The sequence below is a fragment of the Pongo abelii genome, chromosome 5 (assembly GCF_028885655.2).
Source record: "Pongo abelii isolate AG06213 chromosome 5, NHGRI_mPonAbe1-v2.0_pri, whole genome shotgun sequence".
NCBI classification, from domain to species: domain Eukaryota; kingdom Metazoa; phylum Chordata; class Mammalia; order Primates; family Hominidae; genus Pongo; species Pongo abelii.
The window spans coordinates 148,614,039-148,628,634 of NC_071990.2; the positions used below are offsets into that span (position 1 = coordinate 148,614,039).

Consider the following 14,596-nt stretch of genomic DNA (forward strand, 5'->3'; position numbering starts at 1 on the left):
AAGGGCAATTTAGTTTTCTTAATTTTTAATAATTTAGTATTTCAAAGGCAAGAAATGCAGGATAAAAACAGAGAAGGTAGAATAGAAACATATGTAAAATAGATTGGCAAAATATACATTCAAACATATTAACAAATAAATAAATGAGTACTCCTAAAATAATTGAAGGAATGGGCTTCGCTTGGTCCATTAGGAATTTTATTACAGTTAAATATTGCTAACAAGTAGATGATGTCACTATATACATCTAGCTAGCAAAAGCCACTAAAGGAGGTAAAGTGAGGAAAAATCACACTCCAGAAGCTCTCAAATATCTTGGATGAGATGTTTGAAGAAAAAAGAAACTTAAAAGTCACGGATAAAAAGAAACATATTCTTAGATTGTGTTTTACATATCTGGTTACATGTTATTTGCAAGAGCTGGGACTGAAACAAAGTGACACAGAATGTTTAAAATTAAAGAGTCAGAAAGAATATGTACCAGGAAATTAGTAACCAAAGAAAGGTTGGGATAATGATATTTATGTCAACAAATTACCAAGACTGACTCAAAAATATAGAGAAAACCTAACTATACCAATAACCAGATTATAAATTAAGGCAGTGACCAAAATTTTCCCTTTCTTCCAGCACCCTACAACCCATATTCCCTCGTCAAGGAATCTGTCTCAAAAAACTTTATGGACAAACCTTCAAAGAACAGAGAGTCCCTTCAAGGAACAGAGAATATTATACTAGCAGTTCCAGAGAAATAAAAATAGTAATAGCCACTCACCTTACTTTATTAAGCCAATAAAACTCTGATAGTGAAACTATCTGGCTACAAGAAAATAAATGCAACAGTCAATTTTACTTGTGAAAAAAAATTCTATCAATAAAATTCACAGTATTAATAGATTAAGGGAGAAAAGTCATATTACCATGTACTTTTTTTTCACAAGAGGTCATTAAGCAATACCTAAATACGTTTTTTAAGTGCAAACATTTAATAAGATTCAATAATCATTCATGTTTTTTTAAAACTGTTAACTTACAACTGGAAGGAAACTGTCTTACCCTAAGTAAATATATTTACAAATATCTTTATAGCAAGGATCATTATTAAGGATGGAACTTTAGAAGCATTCCCTTTAAAGACAGCTATAAAAGAATTATTTTAACTGCATTCTATTACTCCTGTCATGCATGTATTTTATTGGATAGACAAGTCAATACATTGATACGATAAATGTAACAGGATGATCGTAATTGTTCTGCTGTTGTTGTTTGCAGGTTGCATGATCACCTTCCCAGAAACCTGTGTGTATATGTGATTAGATGTTATAGAACTTAAAAGAACATTCAGCTAGGTTGCTGGATATATAAAAGATACATAAATATACCTAGACACTGCTTATGGACTGCCCATGGATGAGACCACTGTGGGAGGTAAAAGATCATCCACCAATGTACAACTTACTCATCTACTTCCTATTTCCCCCATAGGCTGAGATGGGTCATCTAGCTCATCTGCCTCCCTCACCTGTGTGCCTAAATACTGCAGCATCGTTTCAGCCCACTTTACAAAACACCTGGCCTGAGCGTAGTAACATTCCCAAATTTAGATTTGTGCTTAGAAAACAGGACAGATTATCATTGCCTTTGCTATAAGCTGCACATTTCAAACAAGACTCATCAGAAGTCAACACAAAGCACATTGGCAGTAACCCAGCTAATAAACAATATCTGGCTTTTTGTTTGTCCCTTTTGGAATTTCAAGAGAGAAAGTTAATTAGTTGAGACAAATTTTGGCATTTCTTGTTATTTCTCAATATAGCTTAGTAGTATCAAAATAACACCTAATGCTCATACATATTAACTTCCTCATGCACACTCTCATTTTGTTCATGCTATTACCTTGATCAAAACTAAGTTCTTCCTTTCTCAATCAAGTTTGTTCCTTATAGAGATTCTGTTCAAAAGTATTCTCCTCTATGTAACTTCCAGATACTACCTAGTTTGAGTCAGCTCTGTGTTCTTATGTATTCATGTTTATGTCCACGTCATGTCTACACATTTAGTTCCCCTATTGGATTGGACTGTATGTTTCATGAGGGCAAGAACATGATTTGTTTGTGCACCACTGTGGGGCATCAAGCATTGTATATAGGAAATATTCTAACTATATCTGTGTGATATTTTGAAGTTGATCCCAGTGCTGTCTAACGGTATTATTTTCAATTAATGGAAATGTTATACATTCAGTGTTCTCCAAAACTATAGCCACTATCCACATTTGGCTAATAAGCACTTGGAATGTGGCTGGTTTGACTGAGGAATTTTAAATTTTATTTTCTTCCAACTAATTTAAATGAAGATAATGGAGTTTGAAAGTTTTCTTATGACAGAAAATGAAGATTATGTAAACTAATATGACATGCTATTTGCCTGAGCTGACAAATAACTGAAATCAAATTCAAATTTATTTCTAATTTTAGTTATCATCTTGGGTGCCCAGTAGCATCCACTTGCTGCTCTTTTTTGATTGTCTGTGTGGTTGGAGTGAACCTTATTAGGAAGGGTAAACTAATGAAGGTTTTGAAGGACTCGTAACCCTTGAATAATGAGTGTTGGAAACATTCCAGGCATGCTTTATATTTTAAAAAATCAATTTATCTGAGGGAAAATTGTAGAAGATATAGGCAAAGACCTATACTTTCTCTTGAACTTTGTATCCAACCTACCCCATCTCCAATAATGTATTCAAGGATGTTGCCTAGTATTTTATTCCTTTCTCTGCAGCATTATCAATTATTTCCTCTCTTTATTGATTCCCAGTATAATATAATTAAACTCTTATTTCTCTGATCATAAAAGGAAAAAAATCTCCTTGTGACTCCTTTTCCACCTGCAGCATGCATCTCATTTCTCTCATTTTTCAGTGATTGAGCATTTGCTTGATGTTTCTTCAATTAGCGGGTGGCATTTGACACAATTTGTATAGACCAGACATTAGCATCTTGGACAAGTCAAGGTTCAATATTCAAGAACTCTCAGGGAGTTCACAGTCCATAAGAAAGCCTTCTTGGACACCATGCCAAGCTCACTTCCCTCCTACCCATCTGGCAGCTCCTTCTTAGTCCCATTCATTAAATATGTCAGACAATTCACCCAAAGAGGTTACCAGCTTGTCAAAAGACCATGATTAAGAATTGGAAGATTTGGAAACTAAGCTCCATTCTCCCTGACTTCCAAGTCAGTGCATATATTAATAATATTAAATACTTTAATAGAACATTGGATAGGGAAGGGCCCAGAAACAGCCATTTTCTATTTGACTGTGCCCTGAGGAAGGGAAAGGACAAGGAGATTAGAGAAAGATTGCTTCTTAGATGCAGTTGCCTCATCTAAAACATTCACCTGACATGCACATTGTGTGGGATTCCCTAGTTCTCCAAATTAATAGTAGGACACAAAGACTTTATCATTGGGGTCATTTGCAGCTGATATGGTCCACAGCATCAGAAAACTAGGAGCAGAGGAGAGTCAACTTAATTGAAATGATACTTTCAGGCAAGCGCACAGTGGGACTATGGGATGATTAAGTTCTCATGACCAGTAAATGGTTGTTTCTTCCCAGACATAAACAGAGTTGCAATTACCATATGAGCCACCTACACAAGGATGTAAGCCTAATACCTGACATTTGTTTAGTACTGTTTGCTTTGAAAAATCTTGCAAAATCTTTATTCTTTCATTTAGTGTAAATGGCAGTGAAATAAATTGACATGGTAAATATTTACAGCTTGCTCAAAAATCACTTTGAAAATTTCCCACTAGTGTATCAGCTTCACACCTGGCTCCTGTAGCCTGTAAAATGATTGTCCTCCAAGAGCGCATCAAGGTGTTTGTCCTTAATCTGTGTGGTCCTACTAGGCCTGGAGTCTGCCGACTTTACTGTTGTTTTTCTTCCTTTCCACTGATAGAAATTTCTAGAATTGGAGGTAGTGAGTTATGAAACAAAGAGTTTGTTCTATAAGGGTAATGGAGCTATGAAATCTTTTCTCTTCTGGTCCAAAGCACACAAATGAGCTAGAAGTCTAGGGCATTAGGCAAAGTCCATCTGTTTAGTCAGGCATTTGGCCAAAAAAAGAAAGATTTTCTTTTTCCTGCATGGATATTTTCTTAAATTTAAGTACTCCTAGTAGAAGAGTCTGAAGCTGAGCGGTGATGATGATATTGAATGTGCTGAAGAATAATGTCTTTTTTTCAGTACTTTATTCTTGCATATTCTCATACTGAACCCCAACCACCACCAAGTCTTCTATGACCTTCCAAAGAGCCAGGCCCATTTTAAATGTTTCACCAGGGCTAATACAACTGGCTGGCAAGCTACACTACACATTAACAAGGCTGGACCAGGCTGTGCCAGCCATGAGTACACATTGATGCCTAAGCTCACTTCTTTGCTAGCTGTAAATTAGGTGCATATCACAGGCCTCTTAAGAATTATGTTTTAGTGAATTATGTTTAAGAGGCCTGTGATATGCACCTAATTTACAGCTAGCAAATAAGTGAGCTTAGGCATCTATGTGTGCTCATGGCTGGCACAGCCTGCTCCAGCCTTGTTAATGTGTAGTGTAGCTTGCCAGCCAGTTGTATATCTTGGAGTTCACCAAAAAAGCATGGAATTGGGAGAGGAACTGGGGTAGGCAGTGAAGATGGAAGTGGGGGTGGGGAACAAACCTTTACAAACACTATTTTTCCATAGTTCATTCTATGGTTTAGTTTTATTTTCCTTTTTTCATGTTTTTATGTTTTGCTGTTTTCAGTGATGTGGGACTCCCTATTCAATAAATGGTGCTGGGAGAACTGGTGAGCCATATGCAGATAATTGAAACTGGGGTCCTCCCTCCCTTACACCACATACAAAAATCAACTCAAGATAGATTAAAGACTTAAACGTAATACCCAAAACTATAAAAACCCTGGAAGACAACCTAGGCCATACTATTCCAGATATAGGAATGGTTAAAAATTGCATGACAAAGATATCAAAAGCAATTGCAACAAAAGTAAAAATTGACAAATGGGATCTAATTAAATTAAATAGTTTCTGCAAAGCAAAAGAAACTATCAATAGAGTAAACAGACAACCTACAGAATGGGAGAAAATGTTTGCAAACTATGCATCTGACAAAGGTCTAATATCCAGCATCTATAAAGAACTTAAACAAATTTATAAGGGAAAAACAAACAACCTCATTAAAAAGTAAGCAAAGGACATAAACAGACGCTTTTCAAAAAAAGACATACATCTGGCCAACAATTATACAAAAAAAAGCTCAACATCAGTGATCATTAGAAAAATACAAATCACAGGGAGGGGAACATCACACACTGGGGCCTGTCAGGGGGTAGGGGCCTAAGGGAGGGATAGCACTGGGAGAGATACCTAATGTAGATGAAGGGTTGATGGGTGCAACAAACCACCATGGCACATGTATACCTATGTAACAAACTGCACGTTCTGCACATGTACCCCAGAACTTAAAAAAAAGAAAAGAAAAATACAAATCAAAACTATGATGAGATACCATCTCACACCAGTCAGAAAGGCTACTACTAAAAAGTCAAAAAAATAACAGATGCTGGCAAGGTTGTAGAGAAAAAGGAATGCTTTTACACTGTTTGTGTGAGTGTAAATTAGTTCAACCATTGTAGAAAGCAGTGTGGTGATATCTCAAAGATCTAAAAACAGAACTACCATTCAACCTAGCAATCCCATTATTGGGTACATACCCAAAGGAATATAAAATAGTTCTGTCATAAAGACACATGCATATGTATGTTCTTTGTAGCACTATTCACAATAGCAAAGACATGGAACCCACCTAAATGCTTACCAATGGTAGACTGGATTAAAAAGATATGGTATATATACACCATGGAATACTATGAACCATAAAAAAGAACAAGATTTATGTCTTTTGCAGGAACATGGATGGAGCTGGAGGCCATTATTCTTAGCAAACCTATGCAACAACAGAAAACACTTATGAGTGGGAACTAAATGATGAGAACACATGGACACCTAAGAGGGGAGCAACAAATACTGAGGCCTACTGGATGATGAAGGGTGGGAGAAGGGAGAGGATTAGGAAGGATAACTAATGGGTACTAGGCTCAATACCTGTTAACAAAATAATCCATACAACAATTCTCCATGACACCAGTTTAGTTATATAACAAACCTGCACATGTACCCCTGAACTTAAAATAAATGTTTAAAAAATATATAAAAAAGAAGGGTAGATTAATTATTACAAAAAACTTAAGGTACTTTTAGGAGAAGATTTTATTTTGAATAAAAATAACATATTTCAAGGTTTTTTTATTAAAATATTCTTCATGTAACTGAATATTTATATTTGCCACTGGATTAATTTGTTGCATTGTTTATCTCAATATTTCACAGCAACGGGAATGGTTCCCTTATATCCTCCAACTCTGTGCTCACAAGGCATCCTGTACTTGTGATTACCTGCTCAATGAATGTCTTTCCTACCGTACCTACTGTACTGTAAGCTCCAGGAGTACCAGGGCTGATCTGCTCCCCACTGTACACCTGCATCTGGAATAGTACCTGACACATGGTTGACATTTAATACATGAACAGTTTCTTTTTGTGCATGAAGTTTGCTCATTACTCAATATTGAATGTTCAGTTAATTCTTCTGTCAAAAAAATTCTAAAATTGTATATAAATATTCACATATGCCATAAGTCCGACTCTTCAAATTTCCAATGCTGATTTTATGACAGAAATGAAGATTAGGTGTAATGCAGCACATCACAATACCAAACATCATAACTTGAGAAAAGCCTGAATGCATAATGTGCTGTGTGATTCTGACCATGATGGAACATGAGGATAGATTCACCTCAACTAGAAAGCAATATTTACCTACAATAACCAGCAGGGCATAGGCAGTATTTCTGGGAGAAGTAGAGTTGTTACAGATTTGAAACACTAACGATATCAGTTATCACTAGATGTTATCCAAAAGTGAAGGGGCACAACAGCAATGCTGTGTTTGCAACTGAGGCAGGTGAATTTTGACTGAAAGCTCACACCACTCACAAACAGGAAAATTGAGCTGATAGAGGGGGAGACAGGGAGGAAAAGAGAGAGGGTGGAAGGAAGAGACAGAGGGAGGAAAGCAGAGGAGGAAAGAGGAACAAAGAAAACAGGGCACAGGAGAAAGGAAAAAGTTATTGCCAAGGCCACTTAATACAAATCTACTTTAGCTTCCTGTTACATTAACTAGAACATAATGGCTACTGTATTTCACAAAAGAAGGCACTTTGAGCTAACATATACAGGGCTCAGGAATACCTAACCAACAATAACCTGTAGAATTAGCTCAGACCTAATTTGGGAATGCATTAAGATTTAGTTATACCCTCAGGGCAAATCTGGATTGTGGAACTCTTGTCCAGAGGTTAATTTGCATGACAAACCCAAATCTCTCTTGGGTAGGAATCTGCCCTCAGGCTGAAGCAGAGGAAGCAATTTCAAGTATTGCATCCTCTAGTGAGCACAGCCCCACAAGAAAAACACATCCCCATGAGGATAAGCAACAGTCCTGTTGGTTAAATGCTGCTTGAGCTCTATAAAATAATTTACTTAAAGGAAGCAGGCTCTACCTCTCCTCAGATACACAGATATGTCTTCAGCCTCAGAGCCCATGAACTTGGCTCAAAACTAGGATAAATGACTGTGATAAAAGAGAAGTGTCTGGCAGCCTTCAGAAACACAAATGGCTCTGAATTGAATCTGGGAAGTATGTGTCCCCAGAGAAAGGAGCAAGCTTTTCCATTTAGTAGGACACCTGGCCCAACACTGGGCAGCAGATAATCTGCCTTCAAAGACAAGAACAGCTTTGGACTTCCCTGCAGCTGTGGCTTTGACATCCACAAATACTGTAAAGTAGAGTTTTGGCAATGTCAAGGGACACATTTGTAGAAGTTTTCCAGAATCATTCTCACTATCATAACTCAACTGTTCCTCAGCATCCTGAGACACCACTAGAGATTCCTTCAAAGGAGGACCAAGAGCTGTGTAATCCTAGGCAGATGTTGTTAACCAAAAAAAGCCAAACTTTGTAAAAAAAAAAAAATTTGAAGAGATTTATTCTGAGTGAAATGTGAGGACCATTGTCAGAGGTGTTTGAACAAGAACAACTCCATCTTGAATAGGGGCTGTGTAAAATAAGGCTGAGACCTACTGGGCTGCATTCCCAAATGGTTAAGGCATTTTTAGGCACAGGATGAGACGGAGGTCGGCACAAGACACAGGTCATAAAGACACTGCTAATAAAACCAACTGCAGTAAAAAAGCCGGCTAAAACCTACCAAAACCAAGATGGCGACGATAGGGACCTCTGCTCATCCTCACTACTGTACTCCCACAAGCGCCATGACAGTTTACAAATGCCATGGCAACATCAGGAAGTTACCCTATATGGTCTAAAAAAGGGAGGCATGAATGATCCACCTCTTGTTTAGCATATAACCAAGAAATAACCATAAAAATGGGCAACCAGCAACCCTGGACGCTGCTCTGTCTAAGGAGTCGCCATTCTTTCATTCCTTTAGTTTCCTAATAAACTTGCTTTTACTTTACAGACTCTCCCTGAATTCTTTCTTGCATGAGATCCAAGAACCTTCTCTTGGAGTCTGGATCGGGACCCCTTTCTGGTAACACCATAACCCATGACACAGCCTCAGGAGGTCCTGAGAACAAGTGCCCAAGGTAGTTGGGTTACAGCTTGGTTTCATATGTTTTAGGGAGACATAAGACATCAATCAATACATGTGAAGTAAACATGGGTTTGTCCTAGAAAGGCAGGATATCTCTAAAGTAGGGTGTGGATGGGGGATGTCTTTCAGATCATAGGTGGATTTCAAGTTTTTCTGATTGGCAATCTGTTGAAAGAGTTAACTTATTATCTAAAGACTTGGAATCGGTAAACATGAGTGTATGAGTTAAAATAAGGTGTTGTGGAGACCAAGGATCTTATTATATACATTAAGTCTCATATGTGGCTGCCTTTAGAGACAATAGATGGCAAATATTTTCTATTTAGACTTTTAAGAGGCGCCAGACACTCCAGAAAAGACCTAGTAAGGGAAAGAGGTGCTCTAGAGAATGCAGATTTCTACCGCAAGAGACAGCTTTGCAGGGCCATTTCAAAATACGTCAGGGAAACATATTTGGGGGTAAAATATTTTTATTTCTTTCTTTACCTGTCAGGTGATGTTATACTAGAGTCAAGTTGGAATTTGGTATCTTATTGCTAGAGGACTCTGTTCTGTCAGTCTTAGGATCTCCATTTTAATGTTAAGGCTGGTCAGTCCTGTCTAAACTCCAAGAGAGAGAAAGCATAATGAGGCCTGTCTGACCTACCTACCCCCTTCCTATCATGGCCTGGACTCATTTTCCTGGTTTCTTTGGAATCCTGTTGGCCTAGAGAGGGGTCTATTCAGTCAGTTGGGAGGTGCTGAGAATTTTATTTTTGGCTTACAATGTGAAATCAGAGAACACTATTTCTATACTCCTATTGACTCTTAACCAGTGTTATCTGATGAAAAAAAATAAACTGCATATACTATTGAAATAGTTAAATATCTTTAACACTTCCAAAAGACCAGTGCAAAACACTTCTTTATTTATATGTTAAATGTTTCTAGTTTTCATTTTCTGAGTCAGTGCCAAGAACAAATCATGCACACATCACATAGGACTATGAAATGAACCACAAATAAGACTTGCCAGACAGCAACTGGTTCAACTACGGACCAGCTTCACACATTACATCTTCAACATACACAGCAGCTGCACCATGAAGAACATGTGCCGACAGAAATCCTAAATAAATGAAGAATGATAACATTCCTACTAGGATTAACTCAGGGAGATAGCTTGAGTTCTACTCTCAGTCTTTAATGGACTCAAAAAAACCAGTAAATTATTTATATCATGAATGCCCAGGAATTTCATATAATTTTTTTTGAATAAACTTGTTATTTAAAATTGGAAAAGTCAAAATTAAAGTGAATTCTGCAATATCACATTTCCCGCTTACATGAATAGAAATATCTCAAGAACTCAAGCTTGAATGTCTGATGAAAGGTTAGTGGGGTTTAAGAGTTGATTATCCTATACAGGATCTCTGAATTGCTCAAATGCAGTCTCCAAGATTGTGTAGACCACACATTAGTACCTTTAAAAACTCAGGATACAACTAATAGGGTATAATCACAGCATACAAGAAGGCACCAACAAAGTGTAAGTAAAAGCCTACAGTTTATTTTTTAAAGTCTATAATAAATTTTTCCCACTGATTTTGCTAAGTAATATTACTCTAAATTCTGGCTTTGAAGTTAGACAGATTTGAGCCCGGGTCCGGGTCTACAAATATCTGTAGTCTCCAGGCAATTTATTGTCTTCTTTGAGTAAGTTTCCTGCCTTATAATGGTGAACAAAAACACTTCATAGGGTTCTATAAGGGTAAATGAAATCATCTACGTATCATAGCTAGCACACTGCTTGGATCACAGTCATAAATGGCAGATATTAGTGTTATTTTTACTTATACTCTTAACATCTACTACTTTTACTATTACTATTATTTACTACTACTGCTACTACTAAGTGACCAAAGACGAGCATTGAAATCACTGGATATGAGAGTAGTAAGTAGAGTTCACTCATTTTCAACTACAGAAATACAAGAATAAAAGTGATGACTATAAAAACACTGGATGTTGAATCATTCCTACTAAAATTTTCTCCATAAAGTACGTTATGGAATTAACATTAGCTCTGCACGCTTGCAGCATTCTTTATTAAAATACAGAGGAAACCTCTTCTTTCTTTAGCCATTATCCTTTGGGAAGCCTGACCAAAAGATTTTAGAACATAAGGACCACAAAACAGCTGCAAACAACATTGACTATCTTTTTGAGATTTAAAATAGCTGGTGTTTGGCAATTAGAAACAAGAGACTAAATTGTACTAACAGCATATTTTTAAGCAAAACGTATATTTATTAAGCTCACAGAATGTTGTGCAAACTTAGACTTGTACCAAGGTGACCACCAGTGACACGTGAGGCAAGGTCGCTAACATCAATGAACTTATAACATATCTGACAACATAATATTATTATAGATGAAATAAAAGGAAACCATACAAAACAACACAGCTTCTACAAGCTGAAGATTAGCCAAGGATGAGCTCAGTGAAGACGGAAAGAGTTACAAAAAAAGTTCACTAAAGGAAACCGGGGTGGTGATGCATGCCTGGAGTCCCAGCTACTTGGGAGTTTGAGGCAAGAGGAGGCTTAAGCCTCCTTTTAAGAGTTTGGAGCTGCATTGCACAATGATGGTCCCAGTGAATAGCCTCTGCACTCTAGCCTGGGTACCATAGTGAGACCTCCTTATACTCCAAGAGAGAAAAAGTTAACTAAGTGGTAAGAGATGTTATAACTAAGCCCTGACAGGTAGCAGAAAAAAAGGCAAGACTTTCCAGGCAAGAGCTCCATCATAAACCAAGTCATGAGAAAAGGATCGAGCTTTACACATTTTCAGGAACAATGGATCACTGGTTTGCAAAGCACTTTGCAAAATAGCACAACCTAAAATTGCATACAAGTCAGCAAGCTGGTAACTTGAGAAAATCTCCGTAGGGAAAATTTGTCTACATCAAAATGCCAGGTGATTTGTGGATGGCAAAGACTGCACACAGGAGAAGCTTGTGGGAGGCTGTGATAATCTACATATGAGGCAAAGAGGGTTTGGGCAGGGGGTGATGGCAAAGGAGTAAAAAGGAAGAAGTAATCATAAGAAAGAGTCTGAAGGAAGATGGGCAGGTCATATTAACTCACTGGATATGGGGAAATGTAAGCCTCTGCTGAGTTAAAAAATAAAAATAAAGATTCCAAGATTTTTAAGCCTGGATCCTTCAAAAGAATCATGAAGCCAAATAGAAACAGGGTCCAGGGATGTAGAGAAAGGGACAAGAAGAGGAGAGTCGAATGAAAATTACACCAGACTGGTTGAGATACGGCATGTGTCTGTGGGGAACATTTAGGGATGGAGCTGTTGACTGGATACCACCACCTTGATGTGTGTGGGAGCCATCAGAACAGAAGATATCTAGACAAAGGAAAATAAGTTGATTGTGGAAACAGATGCTTATAACCAGGAGACATTAAAGTCACACAGGTCAGTGGTGAGGCAGGGAAGATGTCTTTGGCACAGTGGCTCATGCCTGTAATCCCAGCACTTTGGGAGGCTGAGGTGGGTTGATCGTGAGGTCAGGAGTTCAAGAGCAGCCTGGCTAACATGGTGAAACCCCGTCTCTACTACAAACACAAAAAATTAGCTGGGTGTGGTGGTGCGTGCCTGTAATCCCAGCTACTCAGGAGGCTGAGGCAGGAGAATCGCTTGAACCTGGGAGGCAGAGGTTGTAGTGAGCTGAGATCGTGCCACTGCACTCCAGCATGGGTGACAGAGCAAGACTCTGTCTCAAAAAATTAAAAAAAAGAATGTCTCAGAAAGTATATCTTTGAAACAACAAGCTCCATCTGTTTTCTAAACTACATATATGATGAAAAGGGTAAGATATGATTTATGTAATAAATTTCTATAACATGCTTCTGTGTACCAAACGTGGTCCAGGGAATGGGGACAGAGAGAAGGCCAATGAATTGGAAATGAGGATATTGGTCTCTGCTTCCTACCTACTCCAGAGTCACTGATGCTTGACCATGACAGCTCTCAGCCCCACTCAGTTCCAAAAAGAATCTAGACCAATGCAATTAGTATCAGAATGACAGAACCCAGAATCTGTCTTGCTATGGAAAAGCTAATATCTGATGTTTTGAAGTTGATGCCGAGTTATATCCACAGTCAAAACTTTCCCCCTACCTTCCAAGTTTATCCCCACTCTTTATTTTGATCATACAAAAATATTACCCCTGAAGACACAGCAATTTCGACTACTGCTGAACTTCTCTGAATTCAACCTTCCTCTAACTGAATTAGCGCCACTTAATCAGGTCCACATTTCTCTACGCTCCTTAATGTCCCTACATAATACCATTAAGAGGCATTTTTTTTCTTTTTCTTTTTCTTTTTTTTTTTTTGAGACCGTGTCTCCCTTGGTCTCCCAGGCTGGAGGGCAGTGGTATGATCTCGGCTCACTGCAAGCTGCGCCCCCCAGGTTCACCCCATTCTCCTGCCTCAGCCTCCAGCGTAGCTGGGACTACAGGCGCCCGCCACCACGCCTGGCTAATTTTTGTATTTGTAGTAGAGTCGGGGTTTCACTGTGTTAGCCGGGATGGTCTCGATCTCCTGACCTAGTGATCCGCCCTCTTTGGTCTCCCAAAGTGCTGGGATTACAGGCGTGAACAACTGCTCCCGGTCTCAGAGTCATCTTTAATGACACTATTTTAAAGGAGACCTGAGGGTAGTAAAGTTATACAAATATTTCTCCTATTTCACATGTATCTTAAGAAACATATTCGCTAACAATCTCAGAAATAATCTTCACTCTTTCAATGGAAAGCGCATCCTCAGCTTTAACTTTCTTATTGACAGCTGACCAGGGTAGCAGGTCTTCCCACCTTGAGGGAGGTCCACAGACACTAGAATCAGTGAATTGCAATCCAGATAGCCCTCATAGTATTACATCTTTCTTCCAGCATGGTTTGATTTCTGTGTATATCAGGGCTTAAAGTCTTCTGCTCTTAGTAGCAACTGCTCTTTTTAAAATTCCATTCACTCTTTTTCAAAAATAAAATTGCAGCAGAAGTGCATGAAAAGAGATTCAAAAGAGCAAAAATCTTAAATAGTCCCAGAGTATCAAAAACCACATAAGAAAGAAAAATTCCTTCCCCACTTTTAGTCAGGATTTAGCCTTGCATTAAGTTTCATAATATTCCCTCAAGCTGCAAATCAGATTGCAAAATTCAAATTCCATTTATTTCATCAGTTGCTTATAGTATAATAGCAATGAATTTAGTTTCAGAAGACCAAAAAGTAATATATAAGAGCAATTATTTATAGTTGTGGTTTTGTCAGAAAAACATTAACTTATTCAGTAAATAGCTTTGTCTGATTTTCAGACCTAGTCTGGTTCAAAAGAAATCCAGTTCAATAAATACTTGTGCATTACTAGGTATGTCAAGATGAATAAGGTTCCATGGCCCTAATTTCTAGGAGTTCTAATTAGTAGGTCTGTACAGAATCTTAACAAATCAGTCACCAGGTTTGGCAGGATTTGAGAATAGAGGCAGAGAGGAATGATGGTGCAAAGAGAATGAATTTTATCCTGTCTGGTTGAAGGAAGGGGTAGGCATTGAACTATTTTAAGCTGGAGCCTGATGCGATCCAATTTGCATTTTAGACAGATCACTATGGTGATGATGGGTTGGAAGGAGGCTGTTTGGGAAGCAGGGAAAATAAGGAGCTGCTGCATCAGTGGCAAAGCAAAGGAGAGGCTGCTTGGAGAGATATATGGTGAGTAGAACCTGGCTGGACATGG

At 38.1% G+C, this 14,596-nt stretch overlaps 2 long non-coding RNA genes across 7 annotated transcripts in view; one reads left to right on the forward strand and one right to left on the reverse strand.

Annotated features, from left to right (window-relative positions):
• LOC112133760 (uncharacterized) overlaps positions 1–14,596 on the reverse strand; it is a 303,317-nt gene that overhangs the window by 196,858 nt on the left and 91,863 nt on the right. The gene's annotated exons all lie outside the window — the stretch shown is intronic.
• The window catches only part of LOC112133759 (uncharacterized), a 49,547-nt gene that overhangs the window by 30,796 nt on the left and 4,155 nt on the right, over positions 1–14,596 (forward strand). For both annotated transcript variants that reach the window (XR_002915357.3, XR_008526523.2), the window contains exon 2: positions 14,459–14,571. This is a non-coding gene — a long non-coding RNA (uncharacterized LOC112133759). The remainder of the gene's footprint in view (positions 1–14,458; positions 14,572–14,596) is intronic.